The 26,348-nt window shown below is 40.8% G+C and overlaps 1 protein-coding gene across 3 annotated transcripts in view; it reads left to right on the forward strand.

Annotated features, from left to right (window-relative positions):
* Positions 1-26,348, forward strand: part of kcnh5b (potassium voltage-gated channel, subfamily H (eag-related), member 5b) — a 288,070-nt gene that overhangs the window by 10,415 nt on the left and 251,307 nt on the right. The window lies entirely within an intron of this gene.

Here is a 26,348-nt window from a genome sequence, read left to right on the forward strand (position 1 = left end):
TTGTAGATTTGTTTCTCTGTATCCTTCCCACTAGTCGGACATCTGCAGATGACATCAAGCAACTGTAGTTACATCACTCCTGTCATCAAACCGTCTAAGACATCCTTTCTTGTCTGTTCATGATTACCCCGTAACAATGAATATTTAACACCCATTCCTGCCCTTCTGGGAGCTAAGTCTCTGTTATAGTCACGGCAACATAATTACTCAAGGCGATCTATACCTGCAGTTCATCAGTTTAATTTGCTGTATGAAGTGCATTCACATATGTGCAGTGTAACTTTTATTTTGAAAGTATTAATCCTCCCTTTCTTTTGAGCTTTTTTTTAGCTAGTTTTCTACAAGTTTCCTAAATTCTGACTGCAGGGTCATATCCGGCTTCTTACCTAATGGTTGGTACCCAATACATCCTCTGACTGATTGCATTCCCCCAGAAAAGTGTCCTGTGACACTCTATGACATCTTCATCCTGATGTTCCCATGCCATTCTGAAGTCATTTTTCTGACCTCCAAAATGCTTGTCTGTTCCCCTAACTAACAAAGCACCCATCACCAGTGCTTCTTCTCTCCTGTGCATGGAGATAGCCTCCCTATTGTGCCATGCAACTGGTGCTTGCTGCACTCCTCTGAGGAACCTCACTAATATTAAGAATTGAAAACTATTCTTGAGACCTTGGGACTCCAGATCTACATGCCTGGTTCTATCTTGCAGCCACCCTTCCCTATCTATATGCATGACCCTAACTTGCAGTGTGACCGCTGCTCTGAATGTGCTATCCAAGTAACTCTCAGCTTCCCTGATGCACACATTGACTGATTGCGTCTGAGTTTTGAAACTCAGAGGTTTCTGCAGGTGGTGGCTCTTCCTGGACATGTTTTTGTCCAGGTCATGGGTGGTGTCACCAACCTATACGTACAACAAGATTGGCTTCCACATTACTAAATTGCCTGCCATAACCTAATCTTACTTGGGTACTATTCACTATAAATTAAATATTAGAGGAAAATGTAAATGCAACTGAATTTAAGTGGAAACTTGGGCAGATCATAACACTTTTTAAAACAGGAATTAGATCACCTGAATATGTTCCTGCTTTTCTACTAATGGATATCAGCAGAATGTTGTGCAGCTTTAAAATTCATTTGTGCCTCTGCTAGTACTTAGGCAAACAAATCTAAACTGAATCATCCCAAATTTTGTCAAACTCCTGTATAGATTTTGATTCTGTGTTTAACTTTAAAGATGAGACCTCTTCTTCCGGTATTTTTTTAAAAAATTCATTGTTGGAACTCTGAAATCTTCAAATTTGTGCCAGTTTTTTTTTGCTCTGGAGTTTTCCAAGATTTGATTGCCATTTAGAATTTTTTATGTCAATTCATGGAATGTGGATGTAGCTGTAAAAGCTGGTATTTGTTGTCCATTAGCACACCATCCTGACTTGAAACTGATTCAAGAAGACTCATCACCACCTCCTCAATGGTAATGGGCAATAAATCCTGCTGAGCCAATGCTGCCCACATCTCTTGAATAAACAAAACAAAAACTAGAACTCTGATTGCTCATGTGAAATTTTTCCTGAATTGCTACAGTCCATATGATGTAGATCCAGCCACAGTGCACTTCGGAAGGAATGGTTCTTTGTCCAGAGACCATGAAGGAATGTTGACTAAAGAGGAGAGCTAATTGCAGTCCAATGATTTGACAAAGGTAGAATGGAATCAAACCCAGTAGATTGGGCAGCTAAAAGCAATACAATGCCTTCCGGGAGAAGATATTTGGCTGCTGACAACCAGAGGAAAGAAATACCATTTGAAATTGGAGCTCCCTGGTTGACTAAAGATCTAGGTATTAAAATGAAGCAGAGAAAAATAGTTTATATCTCCCTAAAGAACCAAGGTGTATACAAAAGAGAGAATTTAAAAGGCACTAAGAGGGATAGAGAGAGGGATTGAGAATCGATAAATGGACAGTTTAAAACAGAACCTAAGAGTGTTTTATAAAATGCTAAAATTATAATGAAAGGAAGGGTGGGGTAATTTGGAACAAAACAAATCTTGTGGAGCCAGGGACAAATTAAACACTAAGTGAGCACTTTGCGTCTGTCCTAATGAAAGAGAAAGATACCATGAGTATCAGCGCAAAGAATGAGGTAATAGGGAATGTTGGATGACATAATTATAGATAATTAGGAGTACTAATTAAGAAGCTATGAAAAAGACTAATGGTGCTCAAAGCTGAAAAGTCCATCACCCATCTGGATGGGATGTTTCCATGTTGCTGAGAGAAGCCAGGGTTGTAGCATTAGAGATAATGGGAACTGCAGATGCTGGAGAATCCGAGCTAATAAAGTGTGGAGCAGCATTAATGGTTAATAGCTGTTATACTAATAAGTAATAAATCATCAGCTAAAAACTGAAAGAACTGTGGATGATGTAAACCAGGAACAAAAACAGAAGTTGCTGGAAAAGTTGAGGAGGTCTGGCAGCATCTGTGAAGAAGAAAATCAGAGTTAATGTTTCAGGTCTAGTGATCCTTCCTCAGTTATGTCATTTCACATCTTTAAGTCACTCATTAAAGACTGAGGAGCAGTCACTGACCCCTAGAGAGAGGTCCTCTCCAAGACGTAGCCTTCAATGCAATTCAATGCAAATGCTTTTGACACCATCCCACTGCAGACTACCTGACACCGTCTCACTCACCTTCAACCCACTGAGAAGTTGGAAAAGTTGCTGACAGTTGAAGAACAACAAGACTTCCAGCACAGATGAAATTCCTGCTAAAATAAAGTGGAGAGGCACTGCTGATATGAACCCACGATCTCATTGCTCCTGTCTGGAAGAAGGAGAGTGTGCTGGAAGATCTCAGGTATTGTAATTGTGACCATCATCAAGAAAGAAGGCAGGGCTGGCTGTAGAAATTACAAAAAGGATTTATCTGCTGTCCCCCACGGGAAAGGTCATCATGAGAATCCTCCTGAACTACCTCCTCGCAGAGGCTGCTTATCACTTACCCCAGTCTCAATGTGGCACTTGCCCATCTATAGGCACAATGGACATGATTTTCAGTGCACAACAAATCCAAGAAAAGTGCAGGAAGCAACCTCCATATGCAGCCTTCTTTGATCCCACAAAGGCCTTCCACTCTGTCATTCCTGATGGATTGTGAAATATCCTCCTCACATTCAGCTGTCCACAAAACTTAGCACCATGCTCCACTTGCTTCACAATGTCATTCTCACCAATGGATCTGCCACAGGCCCAGGACAAGTACAGACCAGGGCCAAGCAGAGTTATGCCATCGATCGAAAACTCTTCTCCATTTTTCTTGCCATGTTCCACCCCGTCAAGCTCCTCACCAGAGTGGACCTATCCTATAGGACGAGTGCGAAACTGTTTAACCTCTGTCTCTAGACCAGGACTAAGATCACCCCAATTTAGTCAGAGCTGCAATCAATAGGCTGTGTCTGTGCATGCGCATACTCAGAGACAGAGCGACAAACCATCATTAATGAATTCATCAAGGCCTATTACAGAATGAGTCTCAAACTGAACAAATATTCTCCAACAGCCCACCCCTGCCAACAACACTGTCCCCTGGCCATTGAAATCCAAGCTGTGCCCATCGACAATGTGGATCATTTTCTATACCTCGGGAGAATCCTCTTGGTGCAAGCAGATGATGAAATCCAATATTAAAGCCAACCTTCAGACACCTGAGGAGCAGAGTGTTTGCGACCCCAATTCCAACAGCAAGCTTATGGTCTATAGAGCAGCCATGGGCTCCATTGTCCTGTATGCATCAGAAACTTGGACCATGTTTACTGGATACCTCAAATTCCTACAGAGTTATCACCAGTGATTTCTTCACACAATCCTGTAAATCCACTGGCAGGAGAGCTGTACCAATGTGAGTGTCCTCTGTCACACCAATATTCCCAGCATCCAGGCACTGTAATGCACGACCAGCAACGATGGTGGGGGCCACATCGTGCACACGCCCAATACAGGACTGCCCAATACAAGACTTCCCAAACAAAGGCTTCACTCCCTAAACAATTGCAATATCCCCACTGACATGTGGGAATCTCCTGCCCTTGAACGTACAAACTAGAGAAGAAGGTTCCCTGAAGGTGCCAACCTCTTTGAGCATCACTGAGTGGAGCATGTGAAGACCAGAAGTAAGCTGCAGAAAGATTGTGCCACCCAATTCTGCACAATGGTTCAGTGGTTAGCACTGCTGCCTCACAGTGCCAGGGGCCTAGGTTTGATTCCACCCCTAGGCAACAGTCTGTGAGGAGTTTGCATATTCTCCCCTTGGCAGTGTGGGTTTCCTCCAGGTGCTCCAGTTTCCTCCCACAGCCTAAAGATGTGCAGGTTAGGTGGATTGGCCATGCTAAATTGCCTAAGTGTTCAGGGGTTTGCAGATTAGGTGGGCTATTGGGGATGGGTCTGAGTTGCATGCTCTGTGAGTTGGTGTGAATTTGTTGGGCTGAAGGGCCTGTTCCCACACTGCAGGGAGTCTACGAAAATCCAGAGATTCCCACCCACCCACCTAAAATGAGTTTCACCTGCCTGTATTTGGCCCATATCCCTCTAAACCTCTCCTATTCATTGTCTTTTAAATGTTGTAACTGTATCTGCATCCACCATTTCCTCTGACAGTTCATTCCACACATTATCCACTCTCTGCATAAATGAAAACAATTTCCCCTGGTGTCCTTTTTAAAATCTTTCTCCTCTCACTCCTAGTTTTGAATTCCCCCACCCTGGGGAAAAGACCTTTACTGTTCACCTTATCTATGCCACTCATGATTTAATAAGCCTCTATCAGGTCACCCCTCAATCTCCTATGCCCCAGTGAAAAGATGTCCCAGCCTATCCAGCCCATTTTATAACTCAAATCCTCCGTTCTAGTTTGGGAATGCAGTTGGCGTGGGCTTGTGGCTGAAGGGTCTGTTTCCATGCTTTAAGACTCTGGCTGTATGACTATCTACTCCAACTGTGGAGAGTCTGCAGCTCCAGGATTAGACTGTTCAGCCGCTGCGGAGCTCAACCCCACTTCCCAAGTGGAAGCGAGTCATCCTTAACCCTGAGGGACTGTCAGAGAAGAAGGACATGAGGGATGAATATTTTAATGGAGTCCTGATTGGCCGAGTCTCTGTAAATAGTTATGAAGTGCTCATTGGCTTGCACTAATATGGTTAACAGTCATCTGCCAAAAGCATCAGAACCCGGTCATGATTTTTATGGAATTTGTGGAGGTTTTGATCACAATCTTCTACTCCTGTGTAGATGTGGCAATGATTATTGAAGACCAGAGAGTAAATGTTAAAGCCAGGGTCAGAAAATTGGACTGTTTCAAGGCAATCAGCTTAACATCTGTCTGGAGATTTTTAGAACTACAATGCTGGGCAAAATAATAGTTGTAACTTGGAAAAATAAGGGTTAGTAAGTGAAATCCAGAATGGATCAGTTAAAATCTGTTAGTCATTGTTTGGCTCAGTTGATTAGGTTCTTTGATTAAGATAATGCATTTGATATTGAGAAAATTCAGATTGCACTTAATAAAGTACCACCTAATTGACTTCTAATAAAATTGAAACCCGTGAAATTAGAGGGACTGTTGCTGTGTAGGTTTGAAATTGACAAAGAAATAGAAAACATAGAGTTTTTTTGAATGGTTACATTTCAGATGAAGAGTGCAATAATGTTCTGCAGGGGTCTGTGTTGGGAAAACTGCCTTTTTTGTGTGTTTATATATATTTTTTGCATATTTATTAGAATATACATTGCAGAAAATTGATGTTTACAAATGGCTGAAAACTCAAACAAAGTAAATAGTGAGGAAGATACTAACAGACTTGAGGGGCACATGGGCTAGTGAAATGGGCAGACAAATGGCAAATGAAAATTAATGCAGCAAAATGTGGAGGAATTCATTTTGCTTAGAATAATGCGGAGGAATAATATAAACCAAATGGTGCAAATTTTGAAGGATTTGTAGAACCTAAAAGATCGGGGGTGGCTGCATCTGAGTCTTCTGAAAGTGGAAGGGAAAAGTGAGCAGGCTATTAAAAATAATCTTTGGTTTCATAAATAAAGATGCAAACTTTTAAAGGAAGCAAGTTGCCCTTAACACTTAGAACTCACTCAACTGGATAAGGATGTTGTGTCCATTTCAAAGTACCACATTTGGAAGGATGTCACACAAAAAAAGACATTGCAAAGAAGATCTACTATAATGGCACTGGGGTGAGAGACTTCAGATGTGTGGAGAGACCCAGGAAATGGAGTTCTTCTGAGAGTAGAGAAGGTTGGGAGGTTTGATAGACATCTCCAGAATCATGAAGGGGATTTAAACAGTAAACAAGCCGTTACTGTTTCCAGTGGTTGTAATCAGACAATTCAGGTTTAAGGTAATTGACCAGACAAGAAGCAACATGTGGGGGAAAGTGATATGCAGCGTTTAGCTTGAATGCACACCTTGCAGGGCAATATAAGCAGCATCAATAACATCATTCAAAATAGAGTTGGGTAAATACTTGAAAGAGGAGACTTACAAGGTTATCAGGTAAGAGCGAATTGGATAGATCTTTCAACGATCCGATGCACTGTGTTGGGTTACCATACTTCTTTCAGAACTGCATGAATCTATTTTGTTTGTAACATTGAAATAACATCTGTCCAGTAGTCCTGTGATAATATGCTTGTTTTATTAAATTTTGATATATATAAAATATCCACTTTGTACTCTCTTGCCTAGTTTCTTAATGCAATGATTTGAGATTTTGTCCCAGGTTTGACCAGTTCATCAATCATCTTGTTAATCTACCTGGTTAAAACTAAGGCAAAGTAATTAGAGTCATAGAGTCACAGAGATGTACAGCGACGAAACAGACCCTTGGGTCCAACTCGGCCATGCTGACCAGGTATCCTTAATAAGTCTAGTCCCATTTGCCAGCACTTGGCCCATATCCATCTGAACCCTTGTTATTCATGTACCCATCCAGATGCCTTTTAAATGTTATAATTGTACAAACCTCCACCACTTCCTCGGACAGCTCATTCCATACACACACTGCTCTCTGCATGAAAAATGTGCCCCTTAGGTCTCTTTTAAATCTTCCCCTTCTGTTTCACTTTTTATTATACTATAAAACATATTACAAATATTCACATGTATTTAAATGATCTTTGCCATGTTTATGATGTTTTGTTGGATGAATTAGCCCAAGATCTTCCAGTTGAATGTGAGTTTATGGTGAGAGAGCTCTGATTGCCTCAAAAAAGGAAGCCTGAAATTGGTCTCTGGGTCATAGCATCACACGAGAAAGGCATCAAAGTATTTTTTTGTGCCTTGTTTAAAAAAAAGTACTTATTTGAGAAGGGAAGGGATAAATGAGCCACATCAGCTGATTATCTTTGTAATTGACAGAGTACATGAATAGATAGGAAGGAAGGGCAGATCTGTGTTAAAATATGTGTAGAATAGGCACAAGTTTGTGTTTGTGTGTGCATAGCTTGAGTGTGGAATCATCTGCGGGATAGAGCATTTGAATTAAAATATAGATTCTTGATATTACACCAATTATATGATTATCTTCAAGATGGTGTGGGCCCTGTACAGCCTATTGCACCAGTGAGTGAGAGAGATGATCCTCACTGACGAGCACCAAGGGAATTCTTTTGTGCTATCTCTGTTTTTTTTTTAAACACTTGCTGATGGGACCTGGATTTTGTTGGCTAGGCCAGCACTTACTTTCCAGCGAGCACTTAAAAGTCAAACACATTGCTGTGTTTATGGAGCCACAGACCAGACCAGGTAAGGACAGCAGATATACTTCCCCAAATGATGTCGGTGAACCAGCAGATTTTTCAAATAATTGACAGTGATTACATGGTTATCATTAGGCTGCTTTTAATTCCAGAATTTTCTTTAATTCATTTACATTTCATTATTGGCTAAAGTGGGAATCAAATTCATGTTCCCAGAATATTAGCGTGAGCCTCTGAATTACTAAGAGCAAAGAACAAAGAAAATTACAGCACAGGAACAGGCCCTTCGGCCCTCCAAGCCTGCACTGATATGCTGCTGGTCACAACTAAAACCCCCTATCCTTCCAGGGACTGTATCCGTCTATTCCCATCCTATTCATGTATTTGTCAAGATGCCCTTTAAGAGTTACTACAGTATCTGCTTTCCAGGCACCCACCACCCTCTGTGTAAAAAAACAAAAAATTGCCTCATACATCATCTTTAAATCTTGCCCCTTGCACTTTAAACCTATGGTCCCTTGTTACTGACTCTTCCACCCTGGGGAAAAAGCTTCTGACTGTCCACTCTGTCCATGCCCTTCATAATCTTGCAGACCTCTATCAGTTCGCACTCAACCTCCATTGTTTCAGTGAGAACGACCCAAGTTTCCTAACCTCTCCTCATAGCTAATGCCCTTCTTACCGGGCGATATCCTGGTAAATCTTTTCTGTACCCTCTCCAAAGCCACCACAGTAGTGTGGTGACCAGAATCGAACACAATATTCCAAATGCGACTTTACTAAGGTTCCATAAACCTTCTACAGTCTACTGATGTAACCATTGTTCCACCACCTCCATCTTATTCTGTAAAGAATCAGACAGAGGAACCTTTTTAAGGCGAGAATTCAAATATTTTTATATTTTCTAATCATTCTGTTGAGAAGTTATTGCACACCTCTGGAGCCGATGGGATGTACCCGGATGTCTTGGCCCAGAGGTAGGAACAATACTGCTGTGCCACAAGACCCTTTGGGAATTCAGACTTTTCTAACAGTCATTGCTCTCCTTCCTGTGTTATGCTCCATCACCCATTACCTCAATTTTGATAAGAATTAAAGTTCAGACTTTCTGTAATGTATCTATTATTAAAGTTTCAGTAGTTTTGTTCATTGTGATTGAAAGGGCATGTCTGTTGAGTGTTACTCATTTAGGGTGACAACAAATTCTTTAAATTTTAGATAAGTTCTAATCAACCCATTCAGACATGTTACCACATACCTCTATGATAACAAGGTGTAGAGCTGGATGAACACAGCAGGCCAAGTGGCATCAGAGGAGCAGGGAGGATGACGTTTTGGACTGGAGCAGGTGAGACTTGAACCCAGGCCACCTGGCTCAGAGGTAGAGCCACTACCACTGTGCCACAAGATCCCCTGAGAATTCAGACACTGACAATGGAAGGTAGCCACCATCACATGATGAGGAGTTAAATTGAGTGCAACATGAACCTTCAAATGCCTAATGCTTGGACTTAATGGAATGCAGGTGACATCTTTACCAAGGGTAATATGGTGGAGAGCAGAAGAGGTGGATTGAGGAAAAGGGCAATATATTTGAAGGTGAGGATGAAAATGAGCAGATCAGTAGTGTGAATGACCAGAAATGGAGGGCCAAAGGTTGAAAGTGAGGAAGCCATGGACCAGTTGGAAATTACTTTTTTTTAAGCACTTTTTGGGATACAGGAGTCGCTGGCTGTGCCAGCATTTGTTGCCCATTCCTAATGGCCCTTGAACTGAGCAGCTTGCTTGGCCATTTCAGAGCCCATTTAAGAATCAACTACATTTTCATATGTTTCGTGTCACATCAGGCACGCCCAGGTATGAACTGCAGTTATCCTCCCTGAAGAATGTCAGTAGAACAGTTGGTTTGTCTGACAATCAGTGAATTTGAGGGGAGAGTTTTTTTCAGGTGTTGATGCAGAAGGCATTGGGCTTGAAAGCAGAAATATAGACGTGACTCATCATGGATAGAAGGAAGTGATTGTAGGTGACTTTGTTGAGACGGTAGAAATAGCGAGGGATGTGAGATGGCATTAACAAATATGAAGGGAAAGGCAAAGAAGCATAGGAGACCAGTGAATTCAGAGGGAAGAGAGCAAGCTGAGCTGCAGTGGACAGGGACATAACTTTATCTTCGGTATTGTGATTAACAATACGCTGCCATCAAGCTAAAAAGTCATTCTGCCTGTCACACAAATGAGTAATGTCGTTAATGAATTTCAGTGCCATTGTGATGCTAGGTGGTAGACTGAACATCCTGATGGCAGATCAACTCAAACAACAAATCTCTGCAACAAGCCAAGGTATTAACTGTACTCAATTAGTCTCTGCCTGTAAAACCCACAGTAATGTATCCAACAATTTTGCTGACAGAAAGAACATGCACACACACTGCACCTGTTACAACCTGATATCTGTTTTCAGATTCACTTCTTAGGCAATGTCTTGACCAAATACAGTCAATTTGAGGAAAGGTCACCGGACCTGAAATGTTAACTCTGTTTTCTTCTTCCCAGATGCTGCCAAATCTGTTGAGCTTTTCCAGCAACTTGGCTTTTGTGCGGTCAACCTGCCTTAGTTAAGATTAAAATAAAGTTTGTCAGTTAATTGTTAACCATCATTAACTGGTGCAATCCTTATGACTATACCTCTATCAATCATACTGGCTAACCAATTAATACCTGCTTCTTATAAAGTATGAATGTTATATTCCCTTTGGTACTATGTGTGAACTGTAAAGTTTAAACTAAATGTGGAGACAACACAGTGTGGAGCTGGAGGAACACAGCAGGCCAGGCAGCATCAGAGGAGCAGGAAAGTTGACACTTTGGGTTGGAACCCTTTTTATTTTCTGAGGAAGGGTCCCAACCGGAAACGTCAACTTCCCTGATCCTCAGATGCTGCCTGGCTTGCTGTGTTCCTCCAGCTCCACACTGCATCGTCTCTGACTCCAGCATCCACAGTTCTTGCTATCTTTAAACGAAATGTATCTCTTTTCAGCTGTACTTGACCTTTCAGTTATGAAATGAGTCCATTATCTTCAGTTGTCTTCATAGTATGTGGCCAATTTTAGATCATGGAAGAAATTATAATTAATGTACAAAAATGAAATACTGATGCTGGAACTCTGAAATAAAAAAGTAAAAAGTAAACACGGAAAACAAAGTCTGGCACGTGTGGAGAGAGAAACAAATTTAACCTTTAGGTCTGTAAGCTTACATCAGAAATGAGCTTGTTGACTTGCTCGCTGAGCTGGTGTGTTTGATTACAGACACTTGGTTACCCTACTAGGTAACATCGTCAGTGTGTCTCCGGTGAAGCGTTGCTGTTCTCTCCTGCTTGTTATTTATATGCCTTGGTTTGCTGGGGCGAGTGGCATGAATTTCTGCTCTGTTTTTCAGTGATTTGTATAGCGGGCCTAGTTCAGTGTGTTGTTGATGGGTTTCCGGTTAGATTGCCAGGCTTCCAGGAATTCCCTGGCATGTCTGTATTTGGTTTGTGATGTTATGGATATACGGTCCCAATTAAAATTGTGCCCTTCTTTGTTCATCATATTGAGACTCGTGAGAATTGGTCATGTATCTTGGTGGTCGTGTATCCTTATTGTCAGTTTTCTTCCGGTTTGGCCAATGTAATGTTTTTCACGGTCCTTACATGGAATTTTGTATATTGTGTTAGTTTTATTGGTTGTGGATATGGGCATTCTTCAGTAGCTGTCTACAGGACTACTCAGACTCCTAGGTATCAGGGTAGCCCACAACCAACAATCACTCTGTGACAGCTACTCACAAACATAAAGGATGCCATACTCATAACCAATAAAACTCACGCCACGCAGTTTCCTGCCCTGAGAAAATTCTCGTCCAAACACCCTCTCTAAATCACTGCCGCTTTGTCTCCATGACTCACTGCAGATCTGCGTCTTGTCATTTTCAAGCAGAGGAACATCACGTACAGGCAAGTGATTAGACAGTTTCAGATATGAGCTTCTGTTTGTAGCCAGCAAAAATGAACACAAATGAAAAAAGTAGAGGCTGAAGTTTTTCCCCACTATGCAAAACAAATTGTGACCTATGGCTGTTTTACAGTCCATGGTCTGTTGCAGCTGTTAGAATGGGGTGTCAGTCAGGTTCTATCTGGCTCGTAGCATCCGATTCAACTGAGCTCTGTGATACACAAAGAGGGCATCCTCTTCCTAGTGTTCTCATCCTCCTCCAATTATTGCAGAGCACAGCATCCAGGATGATGCAGCACACTCTGCCTGGAGAGACCCCTAAACGTCCGAGTAGCAGGACTGAGCCTTAAGCAGACGTAGAGTCTGCTCCACCATGGCTCTGATCATAGCATCTGTACCAACATGGTCAAGATACTGCACCAGCTGAGTGATCAACACATGACATCAAAAAGGGAGTATGCGCTATGCTCTGACCTCCTTCCCACCCCAACCATGAAACCTGTCGCTGAATTCAGTCCAGTTCATTGCCATGCTTACATTGTTATACTCAATCACAAGCACTGTAGTGATGTTCCCCTTGTCGCACAGTACTCTTGGAAGTTTCACAAGTGATGGAATACTTGACCAGCATTCACCTCCTTTTATCTCCACTCCTGTAATCTCTGCATCATTGAGATGCCAGTGTTAGGTTTGCCTCTCCTCATATGCATCTGCTTTTATCACAAGCCTTGATTCTCTGCTTTTGGTAGGTATACTCCACTTTGCTCCTTCAGGACCCCCAGTGTCTCCTCCCAGTGATCAACATAGGGATATCCCACGACTCTATTTGTCGCCGATCTCTGACCCATTTCAAATAGAACCTAGACATGACAGACCTGACTGGTGGATGACTTGACCCCAGATTGCAGTCAGTCATATCTCCTGACCATGCCTAGTCTGTGCAGGTGACTGACTGACTGTGGGCAGCCCCTGGACTGTCTGCAGACTATGCCCGTAGCTGGCAGAAATTGTTGGCAAAACTCAGCAAGTCTGACAACATCTGTGGCTAGAAAGCAGAGTTAACATGGTTAAGGGGTTGACTCAGTCAATGCATGAACTCTGATTTCTCTCCACAGATGCTGCCAGATCTGCTGAGTTTCACCAGTAATGTCTACTTTTGTTTTAGATCTATTGCACCTGCAATTTTCTTTTTGCTTTAAGTTCAGCGTGCCTCTTCTTCAGAACTGTTTTATCATCACTACCCGAATGGTACCATTGGATTTTATTCTTTCATATGCTGTGATGTTTTAAGAATTTTTTACAACATGAAAATTTGTAAAGTGAACAAATGAATCTTTACTTCAAAATAGATTTACTAAACTCTTTAGTTCAATATTTATGTAAAGCAACATGGCTTAAATTGTTTCAGAGATAGTGGGAACTGCCAATGTTGGAGGATCTGAGATAACAAGATGTGGAGCTGGATGAACACAGTTGGCCAAGCAGCATCAGAAGAGCAGGAAAGCTGACGTTTCTGGTCTGGACCCTTCTTCAGGGAATCTTCTGAAAAAGGGTCCAGACCCGAAACATCAGCTTTCCTGCTCTTCGGTCCGCTTTGTTCATCCAGCTCTACGCCTTGTTATCTCATGGCTTAAATTGTTACTAATTTCGATAGATTTTTCTGTCAATTTGCATGCATATAGAATCCCTACAGTGTGGAAACAGACCTTTTGGCCCAACAAATCCACACCAACTTCAGAGCACCCCACCCAGACCCACTACGCTTTCCCTGTAACCCACCTACACATCCCTAAACACTACAGGCAATTTATTATGGCCAATCTACCTAACATGCACGTCTTTGGACTGTGGGAAGAAACCAGAGGACCCAGAGAATACCTACACAGACACGGGGAGAACGTGCAAACTCCACATAGACACTCACCTGAGAGTGGAATTGAACCGGAGTCCCTGGCGCTGTGAGTCAGCAATGCTAACCACTGAGCCACCGTGCTGCCCAAACATGTAAACTCTGCATAGACAATCACCCAAGGCTGAAATTGAACTCAGGTCCCTGGTGCTATTAGGCAGCAATGCTAACTGCTGAGCTAGGTTAACAGGTGTAAGGTGGTGGTTAAGCGTACAAAGTGGTTTTTAAATTACACTGATCCATAAATATCATGCACCATAAACATTCATGAGGTTGAGACCACCAAGGACAAAGGAACTCATTTGACTGGTAATCATCTACAAATGTACATTCCTTCCATTGCCAGCACACAGCAGCACAGTGGCAGCAGTGAGCTTTATACACAATGTGGAGGTGCTGGTGTTGGACTGGGGTGGAATGGGTCAGAAGTCACACAATACCAGGTTATTGTCCAACAGGTTTATTTGAAGTCCCAAGCTTTCAAAGCACTGCTCCTTCATCAGTGAGTTATGTTGTGAACTATTTAGTTGTTTTGGTGGCCTTGTTTTGAAACAATTGCATGCAAAGATGATAGTTTATAGATAGTAGTTACTGTACTTAGAATGATGGAAGAAAGGTATACAAGTCTCCAAAATTTCACCACAATGTAGAATTTCATAGATTAGAATCCCTACAGTGTGAAAACAGGCCATTCAGCCCATCGAGTCCACACTGACCCTCCAAAGAGCATCCCACCCAGACCCACCACCCTACTCTATCCATGTAATCCTTATTTTGCCACGGCTAATCCACCTAGACTGCACACTCCTGGACACTACAGGCAATTTAGCATGGCCGATCCACCTAACCTGCATATCCTTGGACTGTGGAAGGAAACTGGAACACCCAGAGGAAACCCACACAGACACAGGGAAAATGTGCAAACTCCAGACTGTTTCCTAACAGTGGAGTTGAACCTTGGTCCCTGGCGCTTTGAGGCAGCAATGCTAATGAGTGGGCCACCATGCAGAAGAAATGCAAAATGTTAAATGACACAGTTTCTTCCAGTTTCCACTGGTTGCTCCCAAATCCAAAGATGTGCAGGCTAGGTGTATTGGCTCCCTGGTAAATTGCTGCATGGTGTCCAGGGATGTACAGATTTGGAATATTAGCCATGACAATTGTGGGGTTATGGGGATAAGGTGAGGGGCTGGGTCGGGGTGGGATGCTGTTCGGAGAATTGGTGCAGACTTAATGGGCTAAATGGCGTCTTCTCACACTGCAGGGATTCTGTGATTCTATGATTTACAATTTATTCCCTGTTCCCAATTGATTGTATGAATAAAGTGATGCTGAAGTGCAGCGCCTGTTTTGTGCTAGTTTTCTAACAATAGGAAAGTGAGCATATGAAGCAAGCATTGAACATGACAGTTCTATTTCTGTTATGCCCATACTCTCAGGATTCCTAAAAGTCTCATGTATCTTTGATTAGACATCTAGCCTAGTTGCGGTACCATTTTGAATCATTGCAGGGCGTATTCTATTTTGCATCGCCTTAAAATTGGTGATTTGACTCAGGCATCAGTTTGATGTATAATTTGCACATTTTTGCAAAGAAGTGAAGTATTTTTTCAAGCAGGTAGTTTCAGTTCTCTCTAGTTCCGCTTGGAATGACTTATGACTTGAATTTAATGCAGATTCTCAAAAAAAAATGACCATGAAGTCTTTGGAAGAGTCTGGATATATTGTGAGCTTAAGATTTGGAAGTAGCTTAAGTGTCAAAAAGAAAGCAGCATTTTTAACATTTGTCATTCAGTAATGAATTGTTGGGTGTTGTTAGCAAGGTGCATCTTCTCCAAACCGGTTATGAATATTACATCTAAAAATAATCAAAAAGAAGTCAGATATATTGCCTTCCTAAAGAATGTTAGTAAATCATTTTTGGGTTTTTCGACGGTTACAAAGCTACTTTAAATGTTAGTCGCTTTTTCTAAATTCCAGACTTTTAAAGAGTAATTCAGTTTCTTAAATTGCAGTGGTGGATTAATAATGCATATGTCTGGATTACTCAGTGACTAATTTAACCAGAAGGTGTTATGGTGCAGTAGTGAGCCATTTTCCTCGGAAGCAAATAAATTGGGAGGGCAGCATGCCCAGTACCTTCCACTCACTCCCATGTTCACACCCTTTATTGTTTGCTGTGAGAAATCATTAATTAGCCTCTAGTATTCTCATTGTTTTAAAAAATGAGAACTTTTAGTGATTATACAGCATTTTGCTCATCAATTTTGAAATTGTTTAAATTTATGAATGAAAATGAACATTAATGGGGGATATCTGCTGAGATAGATGAGCTACTTTAGTTTCTCAGTGACAGCACTTTTATAATGTATTGGCAGAAAATGAATTTAGCCTTCCTTAGCAAAATTGTAAAATTAAGAGCTCACAGGTTTCATTAATGGAGAGCAAGAATATTTAGATATCAAGCCAAATGCAATGTAGAACGATTTCAGTGTGAAATCTTCTGAAACACTAAGTATTGCAAAACTTAGATTGAATTGGTGGATCTGAGCCCATGATGATCATGCAATCTTACATGATTAGTCAATAATCATATTATAAAATACTTTGAGCTTTGGGTCAAAATAAGTACTTTAGTCGAAGTCATCATCTATTTTTAAACTGTCAAGTACATTTCTGTTTTTAACCCACTGTGTGGTAGACAAAGGAGTAGGTTTAAGGTTAATTCAGTTTTAAAATAGCACATCTGTGTTGTGCAATGTTTTTTGTACAATGAATGGCCTGCCATGATCTGTAGAGATGCAGTGCCCAAAGAGGAAAATCATAGCAAATTCACCCTTACCTTGATGGCCAACTTTGTGTGTTGTTGCATAAATCTGCACCAATTTCCTTAGTATAATGACTTACTGATTTATAAGCATCCAACTTACGAATGCAGGTATTTGTGAATGAGGCCCCTAATATGGGTGTTTTTCTTAGAGATCCGACATGTGAACATTTCTTGTACGTACAAACAGCTATTGTATATTGTCCTGCATTGTGTTCTAACTTGTGTACTGAAAGTGACACATGAACGGACACAAGAATTGAATCTGTTTACTACCCAGGGACTGCCTACATGCAGTCCCAATGCCAGGATGTGCTAGAGTTCTGTCTGATTTGATGTTGCAAAGGTTGGGTCTGGCCCTGTTGCACAGTGATGTATCTGGAGACAATTTTGTGGGAAAATACCTTTTAACCAAATGTCCATTAGGCAATGGTCTGCATGTAACTTCCTGGGTGACTAGTGAGAAAAGGAGATGGTGGATCCTTTCAGATTATTCCCTGAGCAGATTGTTCAATTCATTTGGCAGAAAGCCTCAACACCACACTTTCAAACAAGTACCAAGGCAAAACCTGGCTGTTTCTAAAAATATCCTCAAGTTTAGATCCTTCTCGCAAACCAGGGTCTCATTGCCTCTGTATGCTGCCCTTGAGGTGGCTGCAGTGGGGTAGACATCATTGCTCACCTCTTTCTTGAAAGTATCTTTACAAAGTAGATCTAAAAAGAAATGCAGTGGCTTTTGCTTTGACTCATTCCAAGTTGCCTCTTAACACACCTCTACTCAGGGGCACACACCGAGATGAACATCATCTGCTGCTGGAGGAACACCAACTTGGTGAAATACACTCTATAGTTTGCCCACAACCTGCTGGCCTTCCAGGACACAGAGCAGTCTTAGTGTTGCAGGCTTGTATCTTTCAATGTTCAGTAGTGCCTGCTGCATGGGAACACTAAAGCCTGGGGCAGATGCTGCACAGACACAGCAGAGAAAGGCCATTGTCTAAGGCTCTCCTGTTATAGTACATTGCAAGACTGGAACCCCTACAAAATTGCTTGGGTGGTATTCACCCAAAAATAATTTGCCTGAAATGTAATTGTAATGTTATGTAGATAGACCAACATGAGGAGAGGCCACTTTGGATTTGGTGCTTGGCAATGATCCAGGCCAAGTGTCAGACTAGTTGGTAGGAGAGCATTTTGGTGGTAGTGATAATAAGTCAGTTACTTTTACAATAGCTATGGAAAAGGACCGGTACGTACAGCAGGGTAAGGTTTATAATTGGGGGAAGGGTAATTATAATTCCGTTAGGCAAGAACTTGGTAACATAAAATGGGAACAGATGCTGTCAGGGAAGAGCACTATTGAAATGTGAAGATTGTTTAAGGAATGCATACTGCGTGTGCTCGATATGTTTGTCCCTAGCAGACAGGGAAGATGCTGTCGAGTGAGGGAGCCTTGGTTCTCAAGAGAGGTTGAACGACTGGTTAAGAGGAAGAAGGATATAAGGTTTATATAAGGCTTAGGAAACAATGATTGGAAAAGGCTCTAGAGGGAAACAAGTTAGACAGGAAGGAGCTGAAGAAAGGGCTTAGGAGAGCTCTCAGGATCTGAATGATATTCAGGCTGAGAGATATACAGTGGGGCCTGAATGATATTTAGACTGAGAGATATACTGTGGGCAGTTCATATGGCATTCTCCCTCATAGTGTGTTAGCTTGCCAAAAGATGCTGTACAAAGCACTTCTCACAGATTCACCGCTGTCCTATGCTCGAGCATTTCAGGACAAATTAGCAGATCGCATAGACTGAAGCACTGAAGGACTACCGATGGTACAAGAGTCAAAAAGAGATTCCTCTCATCCTGCTGGCTGTTCTGAGAGACTTCACAGCTATCTGATAAGATATACTGTTAGCAACCTCAAAAGTGAGGGGAGGCATTGGCCTCGTGGTTTAATTGCCAGACTGTTAATCTTGAAACCCAGGAAATGTTCTGGGGACCTGGGTTTGAATCTCACCATAGCAGATGGTGAAGTTCAAATTCATGAAATTCAAAAGGAATCTAGAATTAAGAGTCTAATGATGACCATGAAACCATTGCTGATTGTCAGGAAAAACCCAACTGGATTTTCAGGTAAGGAAACTTACTTGGTCTGGCCTACATGTGATTCCAGATCCACAGCAAATGTCCAGTGGGTAACAAATGCTGGCCTAGCCAGAGGCACCATGAATGAAAGTTTAAAAGAAAACCTGAGGACTGTATGATGTTCGTACACTGCTGCTTTTCCTCAACAGTCAATAGAACACGTTAAACACATACTTTAAAATGGAATCACCTGAAGATATCAGGTGTACAATCAGATGGAAAGTGGATAATTTTTCAGCAATGGAGAAGATTGTAAAAATAAATTGATCCACTTGTCCTTGCTTTAAGAACGGGCTGCTTGACAAAAACTAATAGAATCTTTAACAATTAAAGGAAGTTCAAACCCAACTCGTTCACCCTATTATTAGGTTTCAGTGAGGTTCTCTCTGGCTTCAGCCGTTTAGTGATGCATTGCTGTGTTGTTCTTTGAATGTCTCTGTAAGAGGAACTGAGGTATATCAACCTACCCAAATGTATGTTGCACAACCAAGAGTTTTCTTACTGCGATAGGAGAGCTGAACTCTGTCAGTACATCGACATGATAATCAAACCCCACCTCAGTAGAAAAGACATCATTGTACATCACAGCGCACATCCTTAAATACTTCCATTTCAATGTGTAAATGTAGCAGCTCAGATGTATTGTCTTTCAGACTCTGGAATGAATTTCAGGTCTTTGAAGTTCATGTGACACTTCCATGTATATTTTTCTGATTACGTAAGTGCCTGGACTGATAGCTCCACAGCATTTTGACTCCCTCAACTATAATCCCTGGACTTGTTGCTTTTGACTTGAAGGAGCAACATGGCCCAATCCCAAGATTGCAAGGACGCAGATCCCTGGTCTCTGATGGGATGGAGTACCTGGCTGACAGGAGCCAATCGCCGAACTACAATCGGGTGAGACCCCTGACTGAATGTGACCATACACCCTGACTGCCTGTGGTTTCATTTGCACTCATTAAAGACGGCTGTCTTTTGACTTTCAGACATGACCATTTGCTTGAGGCACAAGCAGTATGTATGCCATGTCAGCTCCTGGCAGGTGCCGTAGGTGTGACATTGTCTGACATAGCACAGTGCCAACAACGTCATATCCACCAGCTTTGACTATTCACTGCTGCGCACTGGGATAAGCTGCCTGCCACTCCTCTGTGCTAAAAAGCAATGCAAGCTGACAGCCTATAACTTACCACTGAATAGCCTGTGCAGTAAACAACATTGTAAACCACAGGGACTAGCAGTCTCTAAGCTAGTACTGAGAAGTCTGTGTACTGAAAAACAATGCAAGCCCAGGAGGCTGTCAGCTTCGAAATGAGAGAGCACTAGAAAAGAAAGCACAGGGTCACAAGATGTAACCTGTGCAGACGTGTGAGATGTATGTCACCGCAGTCAAAGTGACCTAGCAGAAGCAGGCAAGTCATAGATATCCTTCAGGTTCCAAAGTCAAGTCCTGAAGAGAGTCGGTCTGTGAGAATTGTTCTGAGAATAGCAATGTTGATGATGTGAGGTTGGTGGATTGCTGATGCTGACATTCATGGTGAAAGATTGAGGTGGCTGGTCGCCATGGAGCATGCAGGGACGTTGTGGTGAAGACTGAGTTGGTTTAAAGCCGGAACAAGTAATTGGTAAGTTGCAGTGACCCAGTACTTCGAAACAAACGCATAAAATGCTGGAGAAACCCGACAGATCTGACCTCGTCAATGAGAGAGAAACAGAATCCAATATGACTCTTGCTGAGAACTCGTACCTACTCTGACTTACGTAGTGGGAACTTACACTGTTGAGTTTCTTGTGAAGGAAATAAGAATTGGAAGTGGTGTCAGAATAAGATGAAAACCGAAAGAACTACGGATACTGTGAATCAAGAACAAAAACAAAGTTGCTGGAAAAGCTCAGCAGGCCTGGAAGCATCTGTGAAGGAGCTCTGAGGAAGGGTCACCGGACCTGTAACGTTAACTTTGCTTTTTCCTTCACAGATGCTGCCAGACCTGCTGAGCTTTCCAGCAACTTTGTTTTTGTTTAGAATAAAGTGAGTTGGGCTCATAATGAATTGCAAATATGTGGAAGTAAAATCGCTGCTCAGTAGTGAGATTCTGGAGTCACCATTTAGAGTTCAAAGAGAATATCGCAAAACATTTCCTCAGTGCCTAGATTCAGATTTTCTTTTTTCATTCCTATAAAAGCCTATTAATCTTCTTGCCATTGTCCATGTCATGCCTGGGACAGGTAAAGTTTTCACTGTTTGTGATCTATTGATCATACAGAAATGACTGCATCATTAATTGTTAAATTGTGTTCTGTTTTGGTGATAGAATAGTTATTGCAAGGGTAGATCCAACATCTAAAGCATTTTGTAGTTCTATAAATCTTTGATAAAGGAATGGTGATATTCACGGGGAGTGGTATTGGTATGTAAAGGCTTAGGTACCTATTTAAAGAACTGATTGTTTCCATATTATACTCCGGAAAAGTCATTTTTGATCATGGAAGCTTGATTTGTGTCACATAAATCGGTGATTTTCATTTAGTATTGTTCCAGCATCCTCAGTTTTGTTTTATTTATATATTTTCTTTCAAATTACTGATATTCTTTAAATACATTTCAAGTGTTAATCAAATGTATACCCAGTCTTCATTTTCAGGCCATCAGCTGTTGTCCCATTCAGCGCAAGACCTATACCTTCAATAGAATGGTGCTTAACCTTTGCGTCATTTACAACTTTGTCAAATCTATTCTAAACCTCCAAAAATCTACAAGTGCAATCCCTTAGTCTTGTTAATTTCTATTACAATCACCTTTGTACCCTTTCATTAACAGCATGCCTGTTTATTTCACTTACTGACCTCAGTAGATGACAACAAGAAAACAATGAAATGAAATATTATTTAAAAAGTAAAACAAAATATAAAAGAGTTGTAAATGCATCAAAACGCTAAAGCCTTGTGTCCTGTAAGTAGGACACGTTATAACAGAAGTATGATATGACTGAATTGATGTATGGCAAATTGCTGCCCATCATTCGGTAGCCATCCAGTAGGAAGTCAAGAATTAATGGTTGAATATTTAATATTTTATAAAGGCTCTTAGTAGTATATTATTCCTTCTACATTTTAGTGTTGTACGCTCCAGAAAATTCTAGATAAAAATTTGTTACTTCTCTTTTCCTTAAGTAGATGTTGGAAAGATTTTAAGTTTCTTCATTTTAGAAATGTGGTTGAAGCCATTTGTCACTAAAGGTTCAATGCCAGATAGATTTCTGATTTAAGAAAAAGATATGATGGCTATAATCTATCTCTAATGGACTTACCTTTTACAAGGAAAACTTGCATCATTCTTGTTTGTGGCTGTGGAGCTACAATGGTTACAGTATATGTAGAAGGATAGAAATTTATTTGACATGATCACTGATGATCTTTTTAAAAAAAATGAATGGTTTGCATGTGTAAAGTATGTCTCAGTAATTTCTCAAATACATTTTGCACTGTTACTTATGACTTGAGTTATATAGGAAAACATTACAGCTCTTTCAATGTCAACAAGATACCAGATGGTAATACAATAGTCCATATTTTGTGAACATAGCAGAAATGTTAAACATTTTACAGCACAGTACAATTTTCTTTGTGTTTCCTGGGCCTTTGCAAAATATCTGCCTTCAGTCTAACTTTGGACAGTGTAGCTGACATTGACATCAACATTTGAGTGGTTTGATAGACCCAAACTGAAGAAATAAAGAAAATCAGTTTTTACTTCCACATTCTGATGGCAGGATGGGGCTGCATATCGAAATGTAGCACATCCAGATGAAGTTCTTAGGATCCCAGCTGATGTTATTGCTGGAACAAGTAGATTTTGAACTTAAATCTGATTTGTTTTTTGTTAGTTTAACGAGGTGGTCTACAAACACACAATCTTGTAGATTCAGGTTTAACAATTATATGGTAATAATGTAATAATTATATAGTAATAATAATAAACAATTATTACATGGAAAAGAATCAAAATTAAAACACAATAAACAAAATTACTTGCATATAACGCAAACTTAGAGTTTGAAACGCTGGTTAAATAAAATCTCAATCATCCCAAAAAACCTTCCTATACAGTGCCTAGACAATTCCTTTCTCTTCCTCATCTAGAAGGCTTATTTTAAATGTAGCTCCAATGGCCCATTTTTGAGAATCTGATATCCTTTTCCTGCAGGGTTCATATAACTGAGCTTAGACTTTTTGCAGGTTCAAATAACTCTTTCAAACTTTTAAACAAAAACATCTAGTCTGAAAATTTTAAAGTAAACTCCTTATGCTGAGCTAACCTTTTTCTGAATGCTCCTAAAGCTAGCCCCTTTCTCAGAAGAAACAGTTTTACATGTCTAGCTTCAGCAGAGATTACTTCTAACTGCCTTAAACTTCAACTAAGCCATCTTTTGCAGCTTTTTCCCCCCCCAAACTTTCCGTGACACCCTAAACACAAAAAAGATCCCAAATGTTCCTATCTGAAAACCTAATGCACTACACTAGTTTCTTTGTTTACTGGTAAATTCTTCTAAAGTAAACAAACCACCATTGTTCTTCAGGAAGTCTTTCCCTAATGCTGCGGTTTAAAATAAGACAGCAGGGCTGTTGAAATGCTTGAAAGTTGATCCTTAAGCCTCTTCAGATGCACAGAAACCCCATATGCCACTAGTGTCAAAATAAATTGTATTTAAATATATAAACCACATGCCTTACATCACTAGCTATACACTGCATCCTGTGGCCTTTTCTGAACTTGGAGGAATGTCGACCAGTAGTCAGTGAAGTAAAATTTCTCCAGGGAGGATGTTAGAAATAATTATGGAGTAGAAGAAGATAAATGCTGAAACCAAAATCGTCTATTTTCTGTAGGACATCATGCCAATCTATACATTATTCAGTCATAACCAGTGCCACTAATTTATTGCTTATTCTTTCAACTGAAAGAATGTTATTAAAACTGAGGACTGATCACAGAAGAAATAATGCTGTTGTCATTAAGCTTACACAAGTCCGAAAGATTTATTAGATACTAGCTTCAATTCTGGTCAGTAATGTAGGAATTGGAGGAATTCTTTGACAGCTTGGGACAGTATTGGGAATAGTTACATTTGAGTCAGTCCATGGATGCATAGGAAGCACCTTTTTGTGCTGTCATATTTGAGCTTCGCAGTGGAAGTTTGACGTCAAAAGTAACTCAGAAGAGTTCCACAGCCTGAATGATAAGAATTGGTGAGGGGGGAGAGGGGAGTGATTCTTACTTCTATCTAGCTCCTTCTTGCAACAGTGCAGAGGAAGTGGAGATGTTAGTAATTGTTGAGAATAAATGATGGAAAGAGAGGGATTATAATGCAGTATTTGAATTTGCTACCAAAGGCCTGGAATTCTGATGTTCTTCTATGATACCCAATTCCAATGGAAGCACAATCAGATAGGTTGCATTATTGGCTCATAATCCTCCCTGCAATGTTTTCCTTATTTTCTGCTAAACTAGTGCTTAACGCCCTGACAGTGGAGATGAAAATCTTTGAGGACAGGGAATGGAAAATCCCACACAATTTTCTCACGTGTTTTTCCACTAAGATGGCCACCAGGTTAGCATCTTCTCATTGTTGGAGAAGTACATGAGATTGAGATGTTGCCAAAGGTGTCCCTTGTGTGGATTTGTGGATGCCCCTTCTTTTAGTTGGTCTATCTTAGACCTCATAAAGGTCTGTATTTATTACTGAAATCTGTGGATTAATCAATTTGAGAAGAAATTTAGGGTATTTAAATGATTTAAATGAGCTTTAATGAATGAGTTTTGTTTTAATATGGTGAGGACTATCATGGATATTTAGAACTTTATTTAATCTCAACATGGCTTCTGATAGTTTATGGTGGAGTGAGCTGCCATACAGATGTACATACTATCATATAGTTTGGGAGCAGAAGTAGGCTATTTGCTCCTGTGAACCCTCTCCCTCAATCATTAAGATTATTGTTAAACTGATCACTCAACATTCCCGGCTATCTTTGAGAGCCTTTCACCTCCTTGCTTATCCACTATATTTAAATCTATCCTTAAAAATATTCAAACAGCTGCTTCCTGACAAGAAATTTTCAAAGATTCACTACCCTCTTTTTGAGGAAAAAAAAGTCCTAATTGTCATTTAAATAGCGTCTTATTTTTAAACACTAACCCTTCCTTCTACATTCTTCACATAAACCCTCTGAAGGTCTTTCAGGATTTTATATGCTTCAGTCAAGTCAACTGTTATTCTTTGAAACTCCAGCTCATACAAGGCTATCCAGTGTTTCTTCATAAGATGATCCATCCATTCTAGATAGTAGCCTCACAAGCCTGCTCCCAATACTTTCCAATTCTTTACTTAATTAAGACCAGTGCTGTGCATAGTGCTCCAAATGTGGTCTCACCAATACCCTGAATAACCAAAGCATAACCTCCCTACATTTGTTACATTAGTAATTCCCCATACTGTCTTTATGTATGACCAATCTTTACTTTGCACTTTTTAAATTTTTAAGAGTTATCTACAGAAGCTGTTATTGTCCATTTTTATATTTCTGTCTAGTTTTCTCTGGTACTTTCAGACTTCCCTCCTCAGGGCGTAAGGATAAAGGATAGTGGGTGTGTTGGCGTGTGGAGACATTGGAGTTGGATGGGTGCCATGGATTGAATAGGGTGAAGCATGAGGAATTGGTGAAGGGTTGTGAGGGGAGAGGGCTACAGGATGCAATATTTACCAAACCAACTGGGACTCCCAGAGTGTGCCTCAGAGAATGGAGGCGAGCCTTTTGAAGAACCCACCTTGCCACTTGGCAGTCACTGTGGCAAACTCCAATCTGAGCTCTTGGGTGGTGGGCTCAACTGCATAGAAGACTTTTTCTTAAGGTTGTCTTAGCTTGCAAGGAGAATTCCTGACTCCTGCCAGTCAACTTGGGGAGTAAAAACTCAGGCAGTTGTGCAGCTGAACAGTGGTTTGTAGATTGGTGTCAAGGTCAAAGTGGGGTTAATAGTGATCCCTGTTATTTCTGAGCGAAGGCCTGAGTAGCAGCAGGCACTCACGCAATTAAATGCAGAAATACAGGAGTTGCTGTTGGCATTGTGAAAATGGCTTTTTTCTGTTTGTCACCGCTAAAATTCATTGGGTGACATAAAGCTGCCATCTCTGCTCAGTGGCTATGAACTAAATTTGACCAATTAATTAAGTTCTCATTAGACCTGGCCAGAAGTAATACAAGGAGCTATTATGGAGCCACTTGTAGTTAATTAAATCTGTGTTGTCTATCAAAAATCCTTTCAATTAGGTGCTAATTGTTGATTATTGTCAACTAACCCCTTTTAGCTGTTAACTTTATTTTACTTTTCTAACTTTTCCTTTCTGTTCTAATTTCTCTCTTCCTTTCTGTACCTGCTTGGCTGTTGGTTTCACCTGCACTAATTTACAGTTCCTTCTTCGTCCTGGTACAGTGAATTTCACAGTCCTTTAGTCTGGTTAAGGAGGTACACGCAGTTGATTGCCCTGTTCACTCGCATCCCAGATATTCAGTTGCTGCTGTGTTTTCAACTCCCACTTCTAGCAACTTGTGATGCAAGATATCAGCGAGGTTGAATGGGCAAGGGAAAGTTCAATGAATATCTGATGTTGTTAGATTCACTCCTACAGCTAATTATTGCCC

The sequence above is a fragment of the Stegostoma tigrinum genome, chromosome 10 (assembly GCF_030684315.1).
Source record: "Stegostoma tigrinum isolate sSteTig4 chromosome 10, sSteTig4.hap1, whole genome shotgun sequence".
Classification (NCBI taxonomy): Eukaryota; Metazoa; Chordata; class Chondrichthyes; order Orectolobiformes; family Stegostomatidae; genus Stegostoma; species Stegostoma tigrinum.